Consider the following 25,766-nt stretch of genomic DNA (forward strand, 5'->3'; position numbering starts at 1 on the left):
CTGAGCCACTAGTGCAGAGCGCAAGGCTCGGGCATTGCTAGCTCTTGCAGGGAAATCAGGTCATCAGATCGCAGAACGTGGCGGCACTAAGGTCTATGTTCAGAGGAGTGTAATATGTCACTGCACCCTCCTCCCTACCTCTGCCCACGGTACAGTACACCAGCTGAGAATCCGAGGGCCGGACCCTTGCTGGAGTAATGCGCATCGTGCCAGTGACGTCTTGGGATCCAGCCATAGCAATGGGTGTAAATCCAGATAACTGCACTGGAATCAATGGATTTACACAGGTGTAAATCTGAGCAGGCCTTACTCTTTCTGAATTTGGCCCTATGAACAGATATCCATTGCAGCCACCTAAACACCCCAGTGCAGGAGTCTCGCCTAGAAGGCGCCCAGGCACAGATCCCCATGCTGAGGTCTCTCGAGGCCCCCCACATGCCTGCGTCTAGAAACGAGCAGCGCAGCTGGTGATGTTCTCCAAATTACAAGACAGCACCAGAGCACAGTCTGCTGTGTCCAGCTCATGCTTCCTTCCAAAACTGTGCAGCCTTGCAACCCGTCAACCCCACCAATAGGCTGGCCCGTCCCCAAACACTGAGGGCCTCAGGAGGTTTCCCCATTTCCATCTCAGCTGGGATGAGTCTCAATCCACACCCATTCTGTGGTTTTGCCCGGAACCCAAGCCACAGCCATGGTGGGATTGCTGTGACCGTAAGACAGTGGTACAGATCTGGGGTTCATTGGGCTGCCGCTGATGACGGACATCTTATTAGATCAGAGTGGATTCAAACCTCACAACAATGGTGACAAGAAAGCCCCCATTGGGTCGGACTCGACATGCATGGCTCCCCCACCTACGTGCTCAAAGCAGATGACCCTTAGCCAATTACACTGACTGACCACTACACAATAAGGAGAGTGGAACCATTCCAGAGCATTCCATACACCCCAGCCAGTACGTGGCATGGAGTCAGCAGCCGCTTGTGATCAGTGTTATCGAAAGCAGCTGACAGAGAGCCGACAGCTTTCCACAGATTTATCCCTCTAAGACCATCCATCACCTAGGCCAATGGGCTTTCTGCTCAGCAGCCCAAAATGGATTGGAATATGTTGGAAAAGCCCGTTAGATGCAGATATTTCTGCCATTCCCCTAGACAGGGAGGTTTGAGGCTGGGCACTAGCTGTGCAGGGCCCCAGTTGCTCTGAAGCACTTAACGGGAAACCTCAGAATCTCTCAGCTGCCCCAACACCCTCCCTGCTGCAAAAGACACGGATACTAGAACCCAGCCAATAGAATAATGCCAAATTGTTGGCTCCCCATGTCAAGATAGAGCCAGGCCCCATCAGTGGGATCCTTCCCTAAGCTCCTCTGGATATCACACAGAGCAATATTGTCCAACCCAACCAGAAGAGCAGGTGCATTTACACCCTCTTGCTCTGTCGCTCCCTGCTCACCCCAGGAGACCAGCTCTAACAGAGGCCATTTTCTCTGTGAAGAAGTCATAAAGTTGCTCGCAGAGCTTATTGATTAGCCTGGTTGCAGGAAGAGCCTGTCTGGATGAACCTGCCTGAATGCTCCACGGGAGCTCTGCCGGGCAATGCTTTGCCATGCCGAGAGCGAGGCACGTAACTCCTCTCGGCCTCCACCACCACAGCACTGTGATATGCCTGAGCCCTGGCTCCAGAGAGCATTCTGCCGTCTGCAGCCTAAGCCCTTCTACACACTCTAGCATTCGCCTTTGCTGCATCATTTCCCCGAGCTCAGCTGAGAGCCAGGTGCTCCGCAGGAACGGCAGGCACAGACTGCCCTCACCCTTACGAGACTTACCATAGCCGAGAGGAACTTTGGCACCGTACAGCAAGTTGTTTCATTAACAAAGATAGACCAAGGAGCACCTAGCATTCAGGAGAGACAAATTCCCCTCTCCATATCCATCCAGACCAACTGGATTTGTCAAGGGGAATGAATTTTATCAACATCACTCCCATATTGTTCCAGCCGAACGGTTATGTGAGCATGAGGAGGCAGCATAGTCCAGTGGTTAGGTAGTCGAGATTTCTGGGTGTTATTCCCAATTTGGCCACTGCCATGCTGTCTGACCTTGGGCAAGTCCCTTCCCCTAGCCATAAACCTGGGTAAGTCTCGGCTGGTTTTCTTCCCCATACCCCAAGAGCACATTATGGATTTCTCAATCTAGATGACTTCTGTTTCAAGTTAAGGAAAGCAACCAAGAATGAGTAACTATAAAGTCTCCAGGAAGGGGAAAGAGCAAAGTGGCTCCTTCTGTAACACGCTACATCTATCTCAAACAACATGGCAGCTGCCTCACAACTGGGCAGTTTCTTCTACGTCTAAAGGTGCAGTATATAAAACCCAGAATGACATCGCCTCTGAATACACCCGCTGACCACCAAATGCCTCTGATGAGCACTATGAGGCTTAAATAAGATTTGCCAAGAGCCCCGAGATGCTCAGAAATTAACTGCATGATTATTCGTACGATTATATTCACCTAGCAACGTTTTCGTGACATCAAGATCGTAAGTACTGAAGATGCAGGGCAATGTACTTTGCAAATGATCACATGGAAGGACCTGTCTAGGCGGTAATAAAGTCCAGCTCTTCAAAGTTAGTATTCTAGTTCCAGAGATCATTGCCCAAATTCAAGTCCTTTATGCAAATCTAGAGGGGGGAAGTGTCCTTTCCAGTGGTATATGACACACCCATTCATTCCTAGTTACCAGCTCAAGTCTGGCCTTTCTTACCACTATATCCAGATAATTTAGTCTGTGTTTGATTCAGCCAAAGCAGATTCCTTGGTGTGTCCTCGCTAAGGAGATCTATAACCAGCCTTGGACCCTCTGGACTGCATGGAACAATAGGTTTTGAGATAACATATTGGGCTGTTTGCACCCTGTGAGATATCCCAAGGGGCCTGGCCGAATAAACCCAAGGCCAGAAATTTGCAGTTAAAAATGGTCGTTCATTAACTACCAAGCACACACAGTCAAACTCAAACAAGAGTCCAGCAATATCATTTCACAACCTCTGTCCAGGCTTAACCTCCATAACTAGTGCAAGAGGTACACTAAAAGAAGCATTACGATAGCACCCAGAAGCCAGCTCCGTTGTGCTAGACACTGTGCAGAGATGGTCGCTGCTCCATACAGCTTACAGCATAAGATGACAGACAACAGGTGGACTCAACAGATGGGGGAGCGCAAGGGAACACTGGAAAGCACAAGGAAAGCACAGTGCCAGGGGCTTCAAACATCAGTTGAGGAAACCTCTGCTCCATGGGACATCCTCTGTCCTCCCCACTTTTTATTGTTCCTGGGAATCTCTCGGGAATCATTCCAGCTGGTCACAGCCCCTCTCTCCAGACAGCTCTCCTCTGAGCTGTCACAGTCACTCGGAAAGTTGCTCCCCTTATCCCTAAGAGCTCACATCTCCAGGCCAACCCATCCCCTTCGAACCACACTTGCGGCCTCCAGGAGCTGCTATAATTGTTATTATTGTTGTTTTCAATTATAAACCTTTTTTGCTTCCTATCTCATACAGTGCTTTTGCAGAAAAGCACTGTCTTGATTTCCTTGCAGTGGTCACAGGCCATAAATCAAATAGCATTCTCTACTGATGCCCAAGGAGGGAGGAGGCATGGGCCCCTGATTTACTATTAAAGTAGGGAGTTTCTATACCAAGTCTGATGAAGTCCTGTACTCTTGCAGATTCCACACCTCTCTGGGCATGTTCAGGCATTAGTGAATGATACTCTAAGTTCCTTCTACCTCAGTGATGGTTTGCCTTCATTGCCCACCTTCCATTCATTCCTTGTGCATGCTATCGCCTGCACTGCGGCTCGGACTGCTTAAAACCCATCCGGTCTAATTAAATATATAAAAACAATGCTAAATACTCGCAGTAATTAACAATCAGCTGCTATGTCCCACCTAAGAGGTGGCAGCATTTCAATCACAGGTAGTGAGATTTCTTTGTATGTACAGTACCTAGTTTGTAAACGTCTGTAAAGTTATTTGGGATTCTTGGGACAAAAGGGGCTCTGGAAGTGTTAGTTATTACTATGATTATTTTAAAAAGTCGCATAGATCCTGTTGACCCCACTGTTGTTTCTAGATCACTTGTATTGTCCTATGTTATGTGATAGTGTTTAGTGCTATCTTTCACATTCTCCTGACATCCACATGAGCACTGTCAGCAGCATCACCAACCACAAGTATCAGAAACCATGCCCCCTCCCCCCACAAAAATCACAAAACTGGTTAAAATCATGAGATTTTAAAAATACATTTTAGGGTCTTTTTTATTTGCCCTCTAGTATTTGATCTTTTAGGGGTCATGTTTTCAAGCTTTTCTCTGCAACCATAAGGGCTGGAAACACACTTTTGAATGAACAGGAGAGTCTAACATAACCCCATGACTCCAGGAGCTGGGGCTTTAAGAAGACACACCAAATATCAATTGGCAACATTGTGTCATGACTGACAGGAGGAAAGAGACAAATAAGCAAACCTCTAAGCCAATCATATGAAAGCAGGTGGCAACCGAAGCAGCTCCAGCCACAGGATGCAGAGCTGCTAGTTGGCAATGCTAGTAATCACCCAGCTACTGCAATGCTCAGCAAAGGAACCTCCAGTCCTGCTGCCTGGATGAGAAGTGACATTCTGGTGGCTAGAGGAGCATCCAGACAGGCACCAACCACTCCCCTAGTTCTGTTGCCCATTTTAAATCCCCAAGGGGCCAAGTCCTGCAATCTTTGCTCGGTCAGAACTCCCAGTGCCTAGATGTAAGGAAGAAGAGTGGCCTTGCAGTGGAAGCAAAAGCGTGGCAGGTCTCACGTGGCCCATGTAGCGGCTGGACAGACCTGCAGTCCCTAAGCATCAAGGAGACACTCCCCCTGGAAGCAATTTACCAGGAAGGGGGCGGAGCAGCAAGTAGTACGCAGACCTATGGTGCCACTGCTCTATGTGCCAACTAATGGAGGTGCCCGGCTAGGTGGGATGGGGAAAGGTGTCTTTTCCTTGCAAGGGTGTCTCAGACTGAACAGCGCAACCAGAGAGCTTCAGGAGGCATTTCACCAAATGCTCCCATCTGCAGTGCGTCTCCACGGCACCCACCCCCAATGGAGGGTTATGGCTAAACGACACAATCTAGCCTTGCAGCCCTGATTCTAGGCCCACTGGATTCAGGGCCCACTGATTTCAACAGGCCAGGCCCTGTGTACTCTGCGCTCCTCAGACAGAAGGGGCTAACAAAAGACAAGGATTATTTGGCCTCTGGTTTTAATTATTTCCAAAGTTGGGATTGAAATTTCCACACACAAAAATTACCTGCCACTAACGGCAGGTAATTTTTTATAAAGACCCATCCCACAGAGAGTGCACAAAGCAATCAGAGCTACAGTAAATCTTCACTGCGGCAGCTGGGGCCAGCCATCCCGCCCCTTTCTCCCAAATTTATGGAGAAGCGGGTCCCTACTGGGGAAATACAATAAAATAAAAAGGTGGAATAAATAACGCTCACCAGTTGAAATGCAGGCCAGATGGGTCTTTTCTGGCCCTTCTTTTTCCTTCCTTTTTTCTTATTTTTCCATTTTAATATTCCCTTCTTTTTCCTCACAATCAGTCTTCAATTTGCTACATCTGCATCCCCATACTGTTCCCTTCCTCCTTTCTCTTTGTACTTTCCCCTTTTCCTTCTTCTCTTCCTGCCTTCCTTTCAAAGCAGAACCCTCTTCCTCTCATTCTTTATTGCCTTGTCGATGAGTATAGTCTTTTTGTACTGCAGTATCCCAATCAAGGATCAGGGCCCCACCATGCTAGGTGCTCTACAGACACATAACAGAGAGATGGTTTCTGCCCCCAAAGAGTTTACAATCTAAGTACATCTCCCCTCTCTAGTGCAGATCCCAGTTCATGCCATGATCCCTCTGGCCATCCCCCAACCTGCCATGGCCCAAACACACGACACGTGACAAAGACCCAAATAAAGGGACAGACACACATGATTCATTCAGAAAGAGGTGGGAGACTTATCCTGTAAGAAGAGCTCATTCAACCACCTCCTGATTGTCTACTTCTGATGTAAATAATTATCATTCAGCAGCTAAAGTGAGGGGAGCCCAAATCGGTGTGGAATGTAGGGAGGTTCCTGGAGACAGTGGGGAGAGGAATGGCGCTGGCTCCTTTTTCCTGGTCTCTGTCCCCTCTTTGGTCTCCCCTGCTCATGCTGGACACGACAATGACAAAACCAATCCAGTTGTATGGAATCCCTTCCCTCCTGTTTGTGTCATTTCTTTAGCCCAGCTCCCCAGAGGGTGACAGCCATGGTCATTCCCTCCCTATGGAGCGCTCCAGCATCATCTCAAGCGGGGCTCCACAGACACGCAAGCCCGGATCCTCAAGGCAGCTTTGCCAACTGACACCAGCTGAGGTGAAGTGAGGACACCTGGCAGAGAGGTAGGGGCTGGGGGCCCTGTCAGGGTGTCTGGACAGAGCTAGAGAAGTGGGTATGGTCTCTTTTCAGGAAGGGGAGGGAGCTATGATGGAGGGGGTTACTTCAGGTTCCTAAGGCAGCTTCTAACAGCCTAACCACTGATAGAAAACACTTCATCTATGCTACACGGCCGAGCCAGCACCCATGTGAAAACCTGAGCGTTTGCTGACAGCTGTGTGTTGAAATCTGCAGTCGTAATGGCTCATTAATGTCATTTTCTGCATTTCATTATTTTTGAGAGGGGGGAAAAAGACAGTAAGTGAAGACAAAGGTCCCCAATCTCGTGGCCCCGAGAGGTTTGCCTGAGTCAGGAATACAGCATCAGTCTCTGTCTGTTTTTCCAGGCCTATCGGCATCACCACTTACCCGATCACTTCCTAAAGATCACCCTGAATATCCCAAGGGGATCCACTATAGCTGAGGTGTCACTGGGAATTCCATACATTTCACAGTAGGTTGGATGTTTTGTATATAGCTCCATTATTCGGTTGTTTTAATTTCCATGTGGTTATGTTTCAGGTTATACAGTAGATATTCTGTGTACCTGACTGCCTAACGCCACCTTCATTTTGTACCTTCCTACAGCTCTACCACTGAAATATAGTGCAACCAGAGAGCAGTCCCTAGGCTGATGTCCATTTTGTCCCACTCCGTTTTACAGGGCAGTGGATTCCTTGTCCTTTTTGCCTAACACAAACATGGCTGCTTTGCCTCCATTGCTGTGTAGCCACTAGTTTCTCTGCCTGGAACTGTGAGCGTGAAGCCCTCTGAGATATCTCCAGCCTGAGAGCGCTATAGAAAAACCAGATGCATCCAAGGTTAGCGGATCAGTATCCAAGTGAGCAACTGCAGTACATACTTGTGAGCACTAGGGGGAGCACAGGGAAGGAGTCAGAAGAGGGAACTGGAGCAAAGGAAAACAGTGAGTTGTGTTTTCAGAAATAAAGGGTCCACTTTAATCCTGCTGGCCACTTCCTTGCTTCAGTCAAACTACAACACAAATCAGACTCTGCTCCATTGTATTTTACTAGCTTTATCTTCCCTCCTGCTGATCATGTACGCCTCGATGAGACATAGGGTGACCAGACAGCAAGTGTGAAAAATCAGGCTAGGGGTGGGGGGTAATAGGGGCCTATATAAAACAAAGCCCCAAATATCGGGACTGTCCCTATAAAATCAGGACATCTGGTCACCCTAATGAGTCAATTTCCCCCTTCCTCCCCACATGACTGAAAATCTTCCACTGGAAGCCATTTTGCATATGTTACACACAAGAGAGGCATGTGGTGCCGTTCCCCCTTCAAAACGAACTGTGTGTGAGTCCCAAACGCAGCCCCTTTTATCACATTCCTGTCTTCCCTTTGTGCTGCTTTTACCTTCTGCTTCCATTGCCTTTGCCTTCCCTTTCCCGGCACTGCTGCAGCTGGCCCACTCAGGTGGTAGCGCACTGTCATGGCAGGGCAAACAGCTGGTAGAGTCTTCAAAGGTCCCTTGTGGATACAAATTAAAGAAAGTTTCCCAGGCTGTAGCCACATGCTCGCTGGGTGCTTGGAAAGGCCGGATAGATCCCAGGGAGGGGGAGTTTATGCTACGTGCCACACTGGGACACACTCAGATGCATGAAGGATGCCTCGCTCACGTCTCCGAGACCACCTGCGTTAAAGCTGAGTAACCCCTCCTCGAGTCCTTGTTAGGGAGAGCTCCTGTTCAGGGCCGGGAGAACCCCAGTTCCAGCCTGGATCTGGAAAATGTTGCACTTCCACAGTCCTTAGCACCTTGCCCTGCCTGGCGCCCTCACGGAGCCCAGGCCTGGCACCCTGTTCTGGGAAAGCTCCTTTGTTTTCTCTCACTGGGACTCTCCCAAACTCAAGACGGCCACGGCAAAAGTTTCTGTCTCCCAGTCCCAGGCCAGCCATCTCTCTTTGCACCTCCACTGAGCCAGGTGATCTAGTTACATCAGTTATCCTGGTTGCAACAGGGTTCTGTAGGGTAGCTGTGACTAATAAGGGTACGTCTTCACTTACCGGAGGGTCCGGCGGCAGGCAATCGATGTTCTGGGATCGATCCCGGAAGTGCTCGCCGTCGACGCCGGTACTCCAGCTCGCCGAGAGGAGTACGCGGCATCGATGGGGGAGCCTTCCTGCCGCATCTGGACCCGCGGTAAGTTCGGACTAAGGTACTTTGAATTCAGCTACGTTAATAACGTAGCTGAATTTGCGTACCTTAGTCCGAAGTGGGGGCTTAGTGGGGACCAGGCCTAATACTGTGTTCTCTAAAGGCTTGGCTACGTTAGGGAACATAGGTAAGGTACACGCCACACTGAAAACTCAAGCTGGGACTTTCAGAGGGGCCTAAAGGAGTTAGACACCCAACTCTGACTTTCAAGGTGAGTTAGGCACCTCACTTTTCACTTTGAAAATTCCAGCTTCTAATCGGAATACCTAGCTCTTATCAGTAGATCTCCAAGCACTTTACAAAGGAGGTCAGTGTCCTTAGCCCTATTTCACGGATGGGGAAACTGAGACACAAAGAAGGGATGTGACTTGCCCAGGGTCACCCAGCAAGCCAGTGGCAGAGCAGGAATTGAACCCAACTCATCTGAGTCCCCAATCAGTGCTTTATGCACTAGGCCATGCTGCCCCATGTTGCAACCAGACCATGTCAGTGGCTAAAACAGGAGTAAAACCACAAGCCCTGACTCCCAGTGCCCCACACTAATAACTAGTCCCTATTTCATTTATTTATTGTGGCTGTGGTGTATACTATAGTCCTTCCGTGCCAATCCACAGCTAGTCAGGACTTTTCATTAGCACTGTGTGTAGCTAGACGGCACAGGCGCAATTACTGTCTCTAGACAGTCAGAGCCTGGCACAGAGTAACGGGGAGGTGTTGTGACCAGAAAGCTCCCAGGAATAGTTCTGATTTTGGTGCCTCCACCGTTTCCTGAGTGAATTGCTTTCCTGGGATGTACAGAAGTGTTGGCGCATTTTGTAAATTCAGCTCACAGCAAACTCATTTGGTTCTTAAGAACAAGCCTCTTTCATTTCATGTTGCACTTTCAGGCTGAGGTTTGATAAGCTGCCTAAGTGTTGGGATCCAAACCTCTTCGGCTGGAAATCTCAGCTTTCAATATGATGCTCCCTCTATTTGAAATGTATCCTTGGCTGGTTTTTAACCACATTCAACAAGCACTTTGCTCCATACAATTTAAGGGTCAGATTCTGCCGCACTTGGTCCCTTGGGGGAAGATGCACCCATGTGCAGGGGACCAGCACAAGCATCAGGCCCTACTTAAGTCTGATGTAAGGCCCCAGAATTAGTGACACTTACAGTATTGCCACCCCCATGCATTTCAAAGCCAGGAATCAGCTCCCCCAATCATCAGATTGGCTGGAACTCAAAAGATTTAAAAAAAAAAATTAAATGCTGAGTTCTTTTTATTTGTGTTCTGAGTTTTTAGGCTGCATTGAGCGGAAAGGAAGTGTTGTCTAATGGATATAGCACTTTGTTCTATTTCCTCTTCTGTCACTGAGCTGCTGGGTGACCTTGGGCAAATCATGTCCATGTTATGTGCCTCAGTTTCCCCAGCTGAAAAATGGGGATATTGATACTGACCTCCTTCATGCAGTGTTTTGAGATCTACTAATGAAAAGCACTATATAAGATGTAGGTATTCTTATTTGTTGAAGGATGAGAGTTTATCTCCCTTTCAAACTATGGGGTTGTTTGTTTTCTAATTCATACTGTAACTCTGAATATCATTGTTACCAATATTAATGACCAACCATTTATTAAAGTCCACCACACTCTACACTGCGGTGAAATCTTGTGGCAATGAGTTCCACAGCCTCAGCAAAGCACTTAAGCCGTGTTTAACTCTAAGCACATGAGTAACCCCATCCCCATTCAGCAAAGCACATGCTTAATTTTAAACACATGCATAATTCCAACTGAAGTCAAGGGCACTTAACCACATGCTTAAGTGCTTCGCTGAATTGGGGCCCAGAGCATGGATTTAAATGTGCAGGATCAGGCCCTAGTTGAGTGGTCACTGAGTGTAACACACACTTATGGCTACCAATTGTACATGATGTAGAAAAATACAGTAACTCCTCACTTAACGTTGTAGTTATGTTCCTGAAAAATGGGACTTTAAGCGAAATGATGTTAAGTGAATCCAATTTCCCCATAAGAATTAATGTAAATGAGGGAGTTAGGTTCCAGGGAATTTTTTTTCCACCAGACAAAAGACATTGTGTGTGTGTATACACACACACACACAGAGAGAGATTATAAGTTTTAAACAAACAATTTAATACTGGTACACAGTGATGATGATTGTGAAGCTTAGTTAAGGTGAAGGAGTCAGAAGGTGGGATATTTCCCAGGGAATGCCTTACTGCTAAATGATGAACTAGCAATTGGCTGAGCCCTCAAGGGTTAACTCTCACACTCCACAAGGCAGCAGGAATGGAGGGAGGGGAAACAGCATCGCAGACAGAGATGTGCATTTCCCCTTTAAGTACACTGCCTTGTTAATTAGATCAGCTTGCTGAGACCTCAGCTGCTGCCAGCAAGCTCTCTCCGTCCTGAGCTCTGTCTTGTGTCCCCCCGCTCTATGGAAGATGGGGTAAGCGGGATGCAGGAGCAGGGGGGAGGGGGACACCCTGACAGCCCCCCTGTTCCTCCCACACACACAGCAAGCAAGAGTCTCAGGGAGCAGCTCCAAGGCAGAGGGCAGGAGCAGCACATGGCAGTGGGGGGAGGGACAGCTGCAATTGCTGGCCTGCTGGGCAGCTGCTGCACAGGGAACTTAGGGGAGCAGGGACTGATAGGGGGAGCTGATAGGGGAGCTGCCAGTCCACCCTGGTTCCAAGCCCCAGGGCCGGCTCTAGGCACCAGCAAAACAAGCTGGTGCTTGGGGCGGCACATTTTTAGGGGCGGCATGGCCGGCGCCAGAATGCCGCCCCTAAAAATGTGCCCCGGCCGCCCTAGCTCACCTCTGCTGCTGCTGCCACGGCGCGCGAAACAGCTGATTCGTGCGCCGCTACTTGCCCTCCCTCCCAGGCTCTCAAACCTGGGAGGGAGGGGGAGATCCCGAGGGGCCGTTTCGCGCGCCGCGGCCACTCGGAGTCTCCCCGAGACTCCCCAAGTCTCTCCTCAAACCTGGGGGGGGGGAGATCCCGAGCGGCCACGGAGCGGGCGCCGCTTCTCCCTCTCCCTCCCTCCTAGGCTTGAGAGCCTGGGGGGAGGAGGCAGGGCTGGGGATTTGGGGAAGGGGCGGAGTTGAGGTGGGGCCGGGGGTGGGGTAATTAAAGAACGGGGGGGGGGTCGGCCAAAATTCTTTTTGCTTTGGGCGGCAAAAATCCTAGAGCCGGCCCTGCCAAGCCCCCACCAGCTAGCTGCAACAGGCTGCTCGTCCTGCAAGCAGTGGACAAAGCAGGTGGCTGCCAAACGAGGTTGAAGGAAGCATTGCACAACTTTAAATAAGCATGTTCCCTAATTGATCAGCAACATAACAATGAAACAACGTTAACCGGGACGACTTTAAGTGAGGCGTTACTGTACATATAATGGGGTTAGAAGGAAAAGGCTTCTTATTTACTTAACTTGTACTAACATTTGTGGAGTGACAGTACAGCAAGTATATCTCCTGCATAGCAAAAGATGATTCGGCCACTCCACCTAGCAGGGACTGAGCACACGAAATAGCAGAACAGCCAGTAGGAACTAGATGAACAATCTTACAAAAAGATATTACAGTTTTTCACAGGAATGGCTCCAAATTCGGACCCAGCACTATCTGAAGCTGCAGCATTTGCACCACAGCTATAGAACGACAAATGTCTTTCATTTAGATGGCACCTTTCGTCCTGACGGCTCTCAGAAAGTACTCTGAAAACTCTGCTATGGTATATGCACCCCATAACCCGCTGCTGATGTGCATCCACCTCTGGGGCGGAACACTGCTGGCATTTTAAAATGCACAGCAACAGCACACCCCCATTTCAGGGCAGGGTGCGAAGAAGAACTCTTTCTTACTAATTTATGCTATAATCAGCATTTCTATTGCTGTAGAGCCCAAAGGCCCCACTCAGGATCAAGATCCTGGGCCATGTACAAACATAAAACACAGCCCCTGCCCCCAAAGAATTTGCAGTCCAAATAGATGGGTAATTTTAGGCAGACAGAATGGGCCAAATGCATCCTTCATGTAACTGCATTGACTGCAATGGGACTACTCAATGTGAATGAGCCAAGCAGGGTTTGACACCTGTTGTGCAGCCCTTGGGTAAGTGAAAACCTCTCAGCTGTAACTTGGGGATAATACATGTCTCATGCAAGAAGCTGGGAAGATTCATTAGTTAATGTTTATGGCACATTCTGAAGAGCGAAAGCTCCAGCCGAAACACATAGCTCGGATCTTTTCACACGGACAATGAGCCACCCACCTTTCGCTAGCCCTCATTCCACAGATCACTCCACGTTCCAAGACTTGCTTTGTCACACTGGTCGGGCGGGGGCATTTTTTGCCACTCCATGCCTCATGATTGCTCAGCCCCTGGAGTTGGTGCTTTAGAAGCAATACTGATGAAAGGTTATTTTTGCATCCATAGAGAGCCTTGTGGTTAAGGCTCTGGACGGGACTCAGGAGACCTGGGCTCAGCTCTCAACTTGGCCACTGCAACAGGATAACACAACCTCCAGAGCGCCCCCTCACGGCAGCGCCTCTGCCTCAGTTTCCCCCTTCTGGGCTCCTCAAAAACAGCGTGGCCTGGTTTGACTGCTGCAGTGCCTTGGCCCTCCAGCTACGTCGCTACCAAGAGTCCACCCCTCCCAGCATACCTGGATCCAAGACAAACAACACAAAATCTCTGTGCCAGTTGCAAACTGGGGCCAGCTAGTCCTTCAGAAGGGGTCTGTCTTCTCTCCTCTAATTCTTCTACCTACCCTTTGAGCTCAGCTTTTGCTTTTCCTGGGCTCCTTTCCATCTCTCCCCTAAGCCCCTCCCAAGCTCCTTTGGGAGGGGGGCACTCTTTCCCACGCAGGCACTCCCAGCCTTCCCACTTGGTGTCTTTCACAACCCTCTCCCTGCTTCCTGCTCTCCTCTAGCTCCTCAGGGCCACCTGCCGTCCTCTCCAAGCAGCCATCTGCCATCACCCTATTTCTCCCCAGCCCTCTACCTTATCTAGCCCAGAGGCCTGATTGGGTCATGTGACCTTCATTTTCCCCATCTGGGGAGGAGCACTGGCTGAGTCACAGGCAGGGATGAGTCCCATGACCCCTTAAAGGGCCAGCCACAGAGGTCCAGATCCTCAAGGGTATTTGGGCTCCTAACTTCCATCGAAATCAATGGTGCCTAAACACCTTTGAGGATCTGGGCTAGATTCCCTGTGTGACCTTGGGCAAGTCATTTAATTGGTCTGTGCCTCAGTTTCCCCATCTGTAAAAGTCCAGTCAGGCTAAGTTCTTTGCGGCAGAGACCATCTCTCACTAGGTGTATGGATGGCATCTTAGCTGTTAATATAAATAGCAAGAAGAAGACTCAAACATCCAGTAGCCTGTTTTAGGGGCAAAAGCTGTCTGCCTCTGAAAAATGGCCTTACATTCTCTCACCACGGAAGGCTGGTTTTGTTCAGAAACTAGCTTGTTTCCACTGGAAAACAGGCCCATTTTCTCCTTTAAAAGCTCCTGCACTTCAGTGAAAATTTGGTTGCCAATCGGCCCGTTTCGGATACAAACCAAAGCCTGAAATCTGGAAGTTTCAATACAAAACTTTTGCATGTCTCCACCTATGCAGGAGAACGCATTGGTGGCATCTTCTCATCTGCTCCATCTTCACATGCCCTTTTCCCTCTTCCTGCCTGTATGCCAGTCACTGTTTTCTGTTCCTCTGCTCGGAGGAATGTTTTCTAAAATGAACACCATCACAGGGCTGTCAGGCAGGGCCTGTCTGAATGAGGGCGATTTCCCAGATTTATGAGAGCGCTTTTAAACGTCTCATTGAAACACATCATGAGAGAGGAAGATTTAAAAGCTGCCTTAAAATTAGTCCCAACTAAGGAAGTTTCCATACCAATGAGGGAAGATCTGGCAGGCCTGGTATTATCCGCATAATGTCAAAGCTCCTGGTGCAGCATTCCAAGGGTTTCGGCACACAGGTTCTCACACAATTTCCTTTCTTTCCAAGAAGTGGAGACGACTCTCAGAAATAAATCCCAAAGAGAATGAGGGCAAGTATAGGTGTTAGGTAGATGGATCTGAAATTCAGTTTCTCCTTTAGTTACCTGCCGTGCCTCCGTTCTGCGTTCCATCTTCACCAATGACAGACATCAGCACAGCGGACTCAAAGGTGGGATTTTCCAAGTGGCCCATGGGCATGAAGCGCCAGGCTGCCAGTGGCTCTCAATTGGATTTGAGCACCTAACTCCCCTAGGCCCTTTTGAGAAGGTCAAGCTCGAGTGCTTTCTCCAGGAGGTTCTCTGCAGCACAAGCAAGGAAAGGAGGAGCGGATTGCCAGAGAGTTTGTAGTCCCTAGTGAGCTGTAGGCCTGATCCAGAAGCAGAAGGCCTGATCCAGATTCCAGGGCTATACAAGAGAGGGGCTGCTGGCAGGGTCCCCCACCCCAGGGGCTGGACCAGTCTGAGTTCGTTATCCTTCACGATGCACTGCAAGGACCAGTGCTTCTTCTGGGCTGACAGGGAGTTGTGGGCTGGGCAGATTGAGGGGCCATGGGGCTGGTTCTGTGGTGGGGGGTTACCCTCTGCACATTGCTGACAGGGTAGGGGTATCTCTGGGTAACTGCCGAGAGCTTGGGGTGGGCGCTCCTGTGTGGAGTGCACTATAAAGTACAATAAATAAATCCACAGTAATGTTTCAGTAGTCACAGGTTACTGCTCGGACCAGATCAGGCCCTGGTGAGTTCCATCAAAACCAGTGCTTCAGACTGGGGAAGGGGCTGCTTGGTCAGAACAGAGCAGCTTTTTTTTTTTTTTAATTTTACAACAACTTACCAAGTGCCCTTTAAGGCACCACAGTCTAGTGGCTAAGGCACGGGACCAGGACTCAGGATCCCTGGGTTCTACTCCTGCCTCTGCCACCAGCCTACTTCACCTCTGTGCCTCAGTTTCCCCAGCCACTATTGTGTAATCAGCTTTCCGGGGCAGGGACTGTCTCACTCTGTTTGTACAGGCCCCAGCACCATGGGGCCTCTTGGCACTGCTGTAATGCAGATAATAATCACCAGGGCTCATCCCAGTTTAAGTATATGTGTGACTGTTTCCATATAATGCAGGGGCAGCTTCGACTGCAGGTTTAGAACTCGGAGCCGAGAGCCTTGGAACTCCTGAAGTTTCCACCCACCTCTTCCACAGACGCACTGCATCACCGTGGGGGAGTCAGTTAATCTCTCTGGCCTCACTGAAGTCAATGGCAAAACTCCCTCTGACGTCAAAGTGTGTTCCAGCAGATGCTGTATGGGATGGTGCTGTACAAATGCAAACAGCACAGGCAACACACAGGAGGAATCATTAACCATCCTAGTGCAATGGCCCCTGGTTTGGGTTGGGATTCCCCCGGTGTCACTGTAAATATGCCTGCTTTGTACTCAGCTTCCCTAATGCTGCCCCTCCACAGCTCCCTAGGCAAATACTGTTTAAGCACGTTACCAACACGTGTGGAATAAATAATAATGGCCCCTCCTGGCGCCCCCTGTTGGAGAGGTCAGTGCTGTCATCCCCATTCTAACGAATAGGGAAGTGAGGTACAGCGAGGTTCAAAGACTTGACCAAAGTCACAGGGAGAGCCACAGGACTGGGGTCACTAGTAGAGACTGCTCGATCAGGAGGGTGGGAGTGGTGAAGACATTATCTCTCTCCAGCCCGGTGCTCTATTGCCTCCTCTGTGGCAGTCCATCTGCAGCAAGGGAAGTCCCTGATAGTGCAGCTCCAATAGAGCCATGTTAGTAGCTGGGCCGGAGCTCTGGCAGAGCCGCCTGGTTTAGCATAGCGCCGTGGTTTATTTTGTGGGGAGGTGGGAGGCCAGCCCCAGCAGAATAACAGTGGAGGAAATCCACAACAGGAGTCATCATGGAGATTTCCTCCCCTTAGCAGGTGATCTGGGTAGAGGGAAGAAAGGCTCTGTGCTCTCTTAGCTCCGCCCTGTGATGCAACTGGCACCTCAGTTATATTCTGCAGAAACAGGAAGTTCTGTGAAAAAAACAGCAAGCCTTAAAAATAGAGATATATTATTCTTATCCTTCCAGGATTCCCCACAGGATCTCAAAGCACTCCAGCAAGGCTCACAGCAGCAGGCAGGTATTATTTACCCCATTTTACAGATGGGCAAACTGAGGCACTGAGAGATTAGCACGGCTTGCCAAAGGTCACCCAAAGAATCACCGGTAGAACCGGAAAGCAACCTCAGGAATCCTGACTTCTATTCCCCCGCTCCAATCAAGAGACCACACTCCCACCTATACCTGGGTAAAGCCCATTTTAGACGCTCTTAAGGTCAGCATCCATAGCAGCGGAAAAGTAGCCCCAGGATTGGTCCACCCAACAAAGCAACTCCCAAGAGACTTGCCATATGATTTAACCCTTGACCACCACCGGCCCAAGCATTGTCAGGATCCTGAGCATTGCCTCGCTAAGACATGTATGAAATCAGCCCTGTGTATTTTAGCCAGTTTTGTCAGCAATGGTCAGACAACCACAGCAATATAAATGCACCCATCTTACCTTCCTGGTGTGGTGCTGGAGTTGGAAACGCGAAAGATTTCATATGGGGACATGACAGTCTCCATGGCTGCAATCAAAGACAAAGCATGGAAGATAGTTACTTAGTTGCCATGGGGCTGTTATATGCCCCAGTGTCCTGGTCAAGCCCATGCATGAAGGGAGGTTAATAAACCTCAGAAGCCATCAGGATAACTGGAAAGATAAAGGGGAACTCACTAAAAGAAAAATCTTAATAATTTAGCACCCAGGTCCAGTTGATTTCCAGCAGAACAGAAGGAGTGTGGCGTAGCAGCTTTCTAAATATAGATTTGAAAATATGGACGCATGTAAATTTCTGTTTCTATCGTAGCTACAATTTTTATTTATACACTCTGGTACCGATGGCTAATATTGTCCAACTGTCATACCACTTGTTTACGGCTATTGAAAAACATTAGCATCTTTCTGTTAAATCATTATTCTATGTATAAATAGCCTGGAAATTATATATTTAAAAATATCCTTTTGCTTACCTTTTGCAATGACAGCTTTGAAAAATGCATTGCTTATGTTATATTAATACTCAGTCTAAGCATAATTTTTCCAACAGGCTTTAATGTAAAGGGCTTATTTTTTATAGTGCTTATGGTAGCCTTGTTTTTAAATTGTTTACATTGTCAATTACAAAGCATTTGAACCTGGCAGCATAGGCCGAGAGAGATTTCAAAGCATTATCAATACTATGAAAGCTGGTCTATTAAGTCTGCAAACAAGATTCCATTGGTAAGTAATGCCATTGGTTTATGTGCCTAGTATCTGGGCTGCATTTAAAAACACATATAAGTCATTTTCTCAAGCTCACTCAGAAAATTAAGCAGTAGAAAATAGACTCTGTACTCTTTCTGTGTGATTAGTTGGGGGGAAATAATATAACAAATCATTGCCCCACAAGACTGCATATCTGTCACTAATGTTGCAAACTATAGCCCCTAGGAACTTTGTGCCAATAGCGGGGACAGAACTTAGAGCCTCCTGCTCCAAAAGCACAAGCCGCTTGAGCTACCGGAGAATCTTTTTTCTGGTTGAAGTACAAGGACTATGCAACACAGTTGAGCAATTTCTAGTAGAGCGTAGTAGTGCACATAGACATTATCCAATTGACTACAAAGTAAGTATCAAATCTCTGTGTTGGTTCCATGTAGCTCTTGCAAAGAATCAAAGAAACTACTTATGATCATCAAAGCTTGACTCTTGCAGTTAAGATGGAATGAGATGGGGCATGAAAAACTAACTGGAAAATATTTTTTAAAAAGATATAGGTAGATTATTTATTTGGTGTCATTTTACAGTGCCGGCCAAATTGATATGGCTGATGCATTCTTTCATCCTGCAATATACAGTTCTTTAGTGAAAGGGGAAGACATAGCCCCAGAATGACAGTTTGGATGGGAAGCGCTCACAGAAACATTGTCATCTCTTCATCCCCCGTTTTGCCCATCTTTAAGGACAGATTAGCGAGGCTAAAAGCAGTCAGAGTGATTTACTAAATTCTTAAAGGTGGGAGGCCTGGCGAAAGCAACCCCAAGGGCCAGAAGCCATGCCCAATGGTAAACAGCGCACTGTGCCATACTCAGCAAACAACAACCCAAAGCACAGAAAAAAGCAAGGGCCCAAATTCCGCAATAGGGGTATAAAGCTGGTGTAACCTCCCTGGAGTCAGTGGGGTTCAGAGTTACACCAGGGCAGCCGAAGGCAGAATTTGGCCTAGTGGCAGACATAGGTGCTAGAACTAGAGGGGCTGCACCCCCTGGCTTGAAGTGGTTTCCATCATATACAGGGTTTATGGTTTAGTTCAATAGCTCCCAGCACCCCCACTATACAAATTGGTCCAGCCCCCGTGGTGGCAGAGGACACTGCGTTGGCTGGCTCGGAAGCAGAGTGAAACGGTTTAGGGGGAGGATCCCCACAGCTCTTGGGACAAACCAGGGGGCGCACATTGGGTGCTGGGCAAATCTTTGCAACTCTCTCCCCCCGTTGGGCCTGGATTTGGTCTCCCATCGGCTGCACGCCCAGCCAGGTCCCGGCTCTTTTCCCTCTCCCTGCTCCCGATCTCGGGAGCCAGCGGCTCCGGCCCAGCTCTTCGGTGCAGCCGGGCGCGCTGGCAGGCGGCCAGGCGAAGTGTGTGGAAATGACACCGCCAGGGCGGCAGAGATTTTCCCTAATTTCTCTCCTTGCCGAGCGCAGCCGGGCTGACATTGGCTGGAAAGTGGAGCAGCTCGTCAGGGACAATCAATGGGAATCGATCGCGCTGCTCAGGCTTGGCGCGGGGCTGGGGAAATAGCACCGCCGTCGCCCCAGCCCGCGGTCACACGCGGCTCCGCTCCCCGTGGCCCCTCCAGCCGGCAAAGTTCGGGGGAAGGGGCCGCCCGCGGGGCGCCCCCCGGCACAGACCCTCCCACCCCCGCGGGCACTTCCAGCTTCACGGGCTGCCGGCCAAGAGGGCAACTTTGCACGGGGGAGGGGGAGCTCTGCCTTGCGCCCACGGGGGAGGCGCTTAGGGTGGGTTCGAGCTGCCCAGCCCCCACGAGGGGGGAACCATCCTCGGTTGCATCCACCACTGGAATTGCGCCCCCGGCCGAGCTCCGCGCGTGGACAGACGTGCCCCACGGGGGATCATCCCGAGCCCACCGGCTGGCTCGCAAGGCTGGGCGGGCCCGGCGGGGCACCGTGGTACTCCTTCCCGAGGGGTTCAGCGGGGTCGCGGCTGGGGCACCTCCCGCTAACTCGTAGTCACTCGTTAAGCACCAGACGAGTTGGCTGCAGCACACTGGGGGCGCCGCTGCTTGGCTCGGGGTTTTAATTCCTCTTCCTTTCATGAGACCCCCGGGGGGACCCGCTGGCTCCCCGGCCTTTGCCATTGCTCGCAGCCCTTGGCCCTCGGCACCGATCTCCCCCGCTGTAGCCGGGGAAGGGGGGGGGACACTAATGCAGAGACCAGGCCACGAACACCCTCCCCGCCCCCATGTGCCGCTCTGGGGTTGGGGGCTGCAGGGTCAAAGTGGTTCCAGTGCAGTTAGCCCTGGGGAACAGAAGCACAAGCCTTCCCCCTCCCGGGGATGCATTTTCCTCCAGCTTAATGGTCTGGGGTAACCGAGCCCCGTCTAATCATTAACCTTGGGCCTGAGATCTGAAGGGTAACCAACTCCACGGGCTACCTTTCCAGCTCCGAGCCGCCTCTCCCCTGGGAGCTGCTGGGGGTGGAGGGTCAGGGAGAGGAAGCCGGGCTGGGGCGTTTTTGGCAGCACGAACTCGTTTGCAGCCTGATCTGCCGCGTGGGCTGGGGGAGGACAAGCTGCTACAGGTTTGCGAGGGATTTGCAACCAGGCGGGGTCTGGGGGTTGATTGACATTCACGTTTGTTGTGGAAGGGCCAGTTTACTTTAATAGGGGGTCTGCCCTCGTCCCAGGCTGGTGCGAAACTCTCTGGTTGCAAGTATCATGGGGTTGCCGTGTTAGTCTGTATCTACAAAAACAACAAGGAGTCTGGTGGCACCTTAAAGACTAACAGATTTATTTGGGCATAAGCTTTCGTGAGTAAAAACCTCACTTCTCTGGTTGCAGAGGCTGGCTGCTTGATTTGGGGTTGGTTGTCAGCTTGCTAAGAATAAATCAGATAAAAGAATGGGTCCTAGTAAAGGTCACAGGCTACAAAACTCCACGCACAATTCTAACAACCCCTCACCTCCATTTATACCTGATTGACTAGTTGTTCCCCTTTGCTAAGCATGCTTAAGAAACTGGTTTCAGCTCAAGCCCTTGAAGATCCTCCTAGGGAAGATGCTAAGCAGAAAGTAATTAGTATTTTATTATTAACTCTCCTTTTAAAAAAACATTGGAATCTGTTCTTTTCAACTGATCTCTTTTGCATCAACATGATTCTTTTTAAAAGGGGTTCTGGCACGGCTTAGATTTCAGGGGTGAGCGCTGGTCCACAGACCGCTTGTTGAGAAACACTGACTTAGACAGGGCTTTGCAACAGACAAAGCCCAGACACAGCTAAAATAATTTCAAGACCCCAATCCTGTAGTTGAAGCCATGTTGCCGTGCACTAAACTTACCCAGCTCTTGCAATTGGAGCATACATCTTGCAATACTGAGTGATTTTATTTCAGGCCCAGTCCTTGGAAACGTGATTATGGATGATTATAATTTCAGTCCTGGTTGCAGAGAAAAACTTGAAATCACAACCCCCTCAAGGCCCAGAACCCAGACAGCAAATAAAAAGGAACCCAGCATTTACTCGTTTTTAAAATCTCATGATTTTTAAGCCCTCCGCCACATGGTTTTGTGAGTACTTCGTCACGCTCTTGGAGGGGCCGGTGATGGCACAACACGTCGCTGGTTATTAAAGTGACAGTGTCACACATGCAAAGAGCAAATGTTCCTGAACTACTCTGACTGCCGGAAAGCCACTTGGAGATGGATCTCTTGAGGCAGTTGTTGCAGCATGGTTCGCCCATGAAATAGTTAATCTGGGCACCAAGCCCACAACTCTTAAGTAAATAAAGATAGTTACTTTTTCACAGAGCAGCCTTAATTAATGGCAGAATTTCCTGTCATGCTTTTCCTTGGTGGCTGTTGTGTTTGCTGGGAACGGCTGCAGGGGTTTTAGCCTTCCAGCTCCGAAGCCTATTGTGTTTCAGTTCCTGCTGTAGACCCATTTCCCCTGGGGGAGTCTCCCTCCCCCTTCCTGCCCCCACAAACTCGTCAGTTCTGGATGCTTCCTAATCTTATGCCAATAGGTCACAGTAGGTCACAGGTTTCACTGTATTCCACTATTGTCTGATGTTGATCTTAATAACAATACTGTGGGATCCTCTTAATTGGGACCCCTCCCTGCCCGGGACAGTTTATCATCCAGATTAGTAGAGGTGGTCATTTAAAATAAAGGGGGCTGAAAAGACACGAAAGGAATAAAAATACTGTGCTGAATAAAGGTGCTATATATGCATTTCAGAATTGATTCTTCTATACTCACGCCATCTCTACACTGGAGTGCCTCCAGTTGGTTCAGAGGAATTATTCCTCATCTACACCATCATAAATGAGAGGAGCAGTGGTCCCTGTCTCTTCTTTTTAAAAACCTTTATTTGACAACTTTGGCATGAATCAAGTTAGAATTCCGCAGCTATTTAACACCTGGTTACAGCCACTCACCACGAACAATAATGGATGCATGGCGCTTATGCAGTTGCTTTTCATTTGAAGATCTCAAATAGCTTTACAAATGTGGATGGGCGGTATTCATTTCTACTGTACAGATGGGGAATGAAGGCACAGAAGCCTAGATCCTTAAAGGTATGGAATCAGACCCAAATCAAGGGGAGTTAGGTGCCTACATACCTTTGAGGGTCTGAGCCAGAGGGCCAAGCTCGTATGGCAAAGCAGTGGTGGGGTGAGGGTTCCAATCTAGGGCTGCTAATCTGTAGACTCAGAGAGGATGAAAATCAACCCTGTGACAGGGCCAGCACAAGGCCTAGATATCACGTAAGTCCCAGTCTGGCCCATTCCAGCTCCCTTTATTTGTCAATAAGAGTCTTTGCATGGAATTCAGAGGGGACAAGATTAGGCCCTGAAATCCTAAGAGTTCACTGAGTATGGAAAGTACTATAAAAATGCAAAGTATTATATGTTTTTGCCTAGCACTCATACAGCACTTGACGTGCTGGTCAGAGGGGAGCTAAAGAATAGTCTCAGAGAAGGTAACTAACCCCATTTTACAAGGAGGTAATGGATGCAGAGAAGTGACTTCCCCAAAGCCACAGCGTAATCAGTGGCACAGCCGGGATTAGAAGTCAGGTCTTCTGAGTCTGGACCAAATCCTCAGCTGGTGTAAATTGATGTTGCACCACTGCTGTCAATAGAGCTATGCTGATTTACTCCACCTGGGGTTCTGGTCCCTTGTGTTTATTCCTCTATGCGCCATGCTAATTAATTGGAACACTACCACCACTGCTGTTTAATGTTCTTTAAATATATATTCAGACACTGTCAAGATAAATCTGTCCAGGCCAAATGCAATTTTCCACGAGGAACTTCTGTGACTGCTGCAGCGACAGCCACTCTATAAATTAATAAAATACATGATTGAACAGGAACGTATATTGTAAGCATGATTCCAAGTGAGTAAGGGCAAACCTATGTAACTGCATACTCCATGTGGAATGAGTGTAGGTAGGTAAGTAATTGGCTGAGCAGGTGAATCACAGAATGAAAGCAGCTGGAGATGGAAAAGGCCTAATAGTTCATCTAGTCCAATCCCCTTGCCAGAGCAGGCTTGTTTTCTGCAGTATATTTTCTGGTGCTTTGGCCAGCAGTTTTAGAGGTCCCAAGCAATAAGGCTTCTTTTGCTTCTATATGCCACAGTCTATAGATCTCACTATCAGGAAGTTATTCCTGATAGTCAGAATACGTTTTCCTTTTCTTAATTACACCCAGCACTAAGTGTGCATGGTATCAGGGCACTGAGATGGCATGGATCCCCATTAGGGCCTTGGCCCTGGACAGCCTTTTACCCCTTCTCCAAAGCCCTGATCCTGCACTGAGCTTCACGGCACCTGCACGGAACCCCATGGATATCAATGGTTCCCTAAGTGGGCACAGGGGTCTGACTGCACAGAGCTCATGGCAGGATTGGAGCCTCGGCCTGTCTGGTCTCACATTACAATCCCGCTCTTGCTCGAGCTGAAGTCAGTGACAAGACTCCCAGTGATTTCAAGGAGGGCGGGCTTGGTTTCTCTGTTTGGTGTTGGGGGGGGGGGGAGGGAAGGGACATATGGGGTCATGTGCCCCCCCCCCCCCGAGATTTTCTGCTTGGCTTGTACTGTACATGCTCAGTAACACTACTGAAGCCACCTTCATTCTGCTCCATACCCCCATCAGCAGGCACGGGTCATCACTGAAAGCATGGCTAATAGGGTGCTTTGCTCCTATTTGAATTCCACAGCTGTTGCTTTCAGTGCCATGCAAGTGGTACACAATTCCAGCAGCTGTATTTCACGGATGGCTGTTATTAATCCAGCCTGAAGATCTCAACATTAGTCTTGAGGTTTTTAGCAGGATCAAATGGCCTTGCAGGAGGACTTCTGATACCTCTGGCACAGGGCTTCAGGTTAGACATCAAGAAGGTTCCAATGCTGGTCTCAGACTCATTCCCCATGCACAGGTGTCCTCCATCGCCATGGGCACTAATTGACACCTTGGAGACACATTAGTGAGGGACTGATGGTGTCCTGTGGTCTGAGCTCCCCTCTCAGGCCTACACCCGGTCTATTCAGATCTTGATGGGGTCAGTGTAAAGCTTCGCCCCACTCAGATCTTGAATCTCCAGAGCTTACACCAGACCTAAATTCACTCCTATTAAAAATAATGAAAATAGCTCATAATTACAGCAAGACTTGGGGGATCTCTATGCCCAAATGGTCATCCAGATCCTGTATGCAGCTCTGAAATCTCAGACACAATCTTTAATGTTAAAATGCAGGACTTTTCCCTCAGAATGTGCATATACCTGTGTGTGATTTGCTCCATTCACTCCCAGCTTTGTTATGTTCCATTCTTCCTTCTGGACGCATGGTTCAAGGATCTTAGTAAACCACTCATGGACTTAGAAAGGCTCAAAGTTGGACCCTTGGAAGCATTTGTGTTTACAGCTTAGCTAGCCTACCCCAGCATCTTCCAAGGACAATGGCTCTATTCTTTGGGGAAACACTAGATGATTATATGACAAAATTCCATACAGACCTCTTCCAGCAGTACATCTACGGCACCTACTCCTGGAGTAATGATGCAATCTGGGTCACAAAATATATGCCCTTCCCCTTACACCTACTGGACTTTTATCCCCTGCGCTCTTCTCCTAATGCACGTTATCTAATCTCTGTTAAACACATCCCTCTATGGTGCCTCAACAGACCTCTCCTGGTAACTTCCTTTGCCTAATTGCTCTCACACATTGAACATTTTTCTTTATACTTAATCGAAACTTCACATTCCTTAGTTTGAATCCAGATTGTCTTACAATACGTCCTTGGTTCAGCCCCAGATAAGTGTCACCCTCCTTTAGATGCCTGTCTGCCAAGTATTTGCATATAACTGTCATAACCCCTCTCTCTGCACTTCAAACGCTCTCCAAGATAATCACAAGTGGCTATGGAGGGGCCTATTGATGACTGGACTCACTCCATGGGGAAAGCATTTCCTCTGCCTTTGCAGATGGAAAACAACAGGATAAAGAAAGGCCCCCAGACTCTGTGACGTGCCTTCTCCAGTATGGATGAAGGAGAAATGAGGTTCAAAAACAAGATGACATCACAGAAAACATCCGGTGCCTGAGGAACCTCAAAGTGTTTGATGTTGACTCTGAGGATTTGGACATATTGATTTAGAGGGTTCTTCTGACTATGGGATGTTTTCTAGGTCCCAAGCCCTGGATGTTCTATCACCATTGGCATATACCACCAGTTTACACCAGTA

General features: G+C 48.9%; 1 protein-coding gene across 1 annotated transcript in view; it reads right to left on the reverse strand.

The window, feature by feature from the left end:
• Window positions 1-20,470, reverse strand: part of CXXC5 (CXXC finger protein 5) — a 136,045-nt gene extending 115,575 nt beyond the window's left edge. Inside the window, exons 1-2 of the mRNA XM_024107109.3 lie at window positions 20,448-20,470; window positions 17,254-17,320 (exon numbers count right to left, since the gene is read on the reverse strand). The gene's annotated coding sequence lies outside the window, so the exon portion shown is untranslated. The remainder of the gene's footprint in view (window positions 1-17,253; window positions 17,321-20,447) is intronic.
• Between the last annotated feature and the right edge of the window lie 5,296 nt (window positions 20,471-25,766).

The sequence above is a fragment of the Chrysemys picta genome, chromosome 8 (assembly GCF_011386835.1).
Source record: "Chrysemys picta bellii isolate R12L10 chromosome 8, ASM1138683v2, whole genome shotgun sequence".
Classification (NCBI taxonomy): Eukaryota; Metazoa; Chordata; order Testudines; family Emydidae; genus Chrysemys; species Chrysemys picta.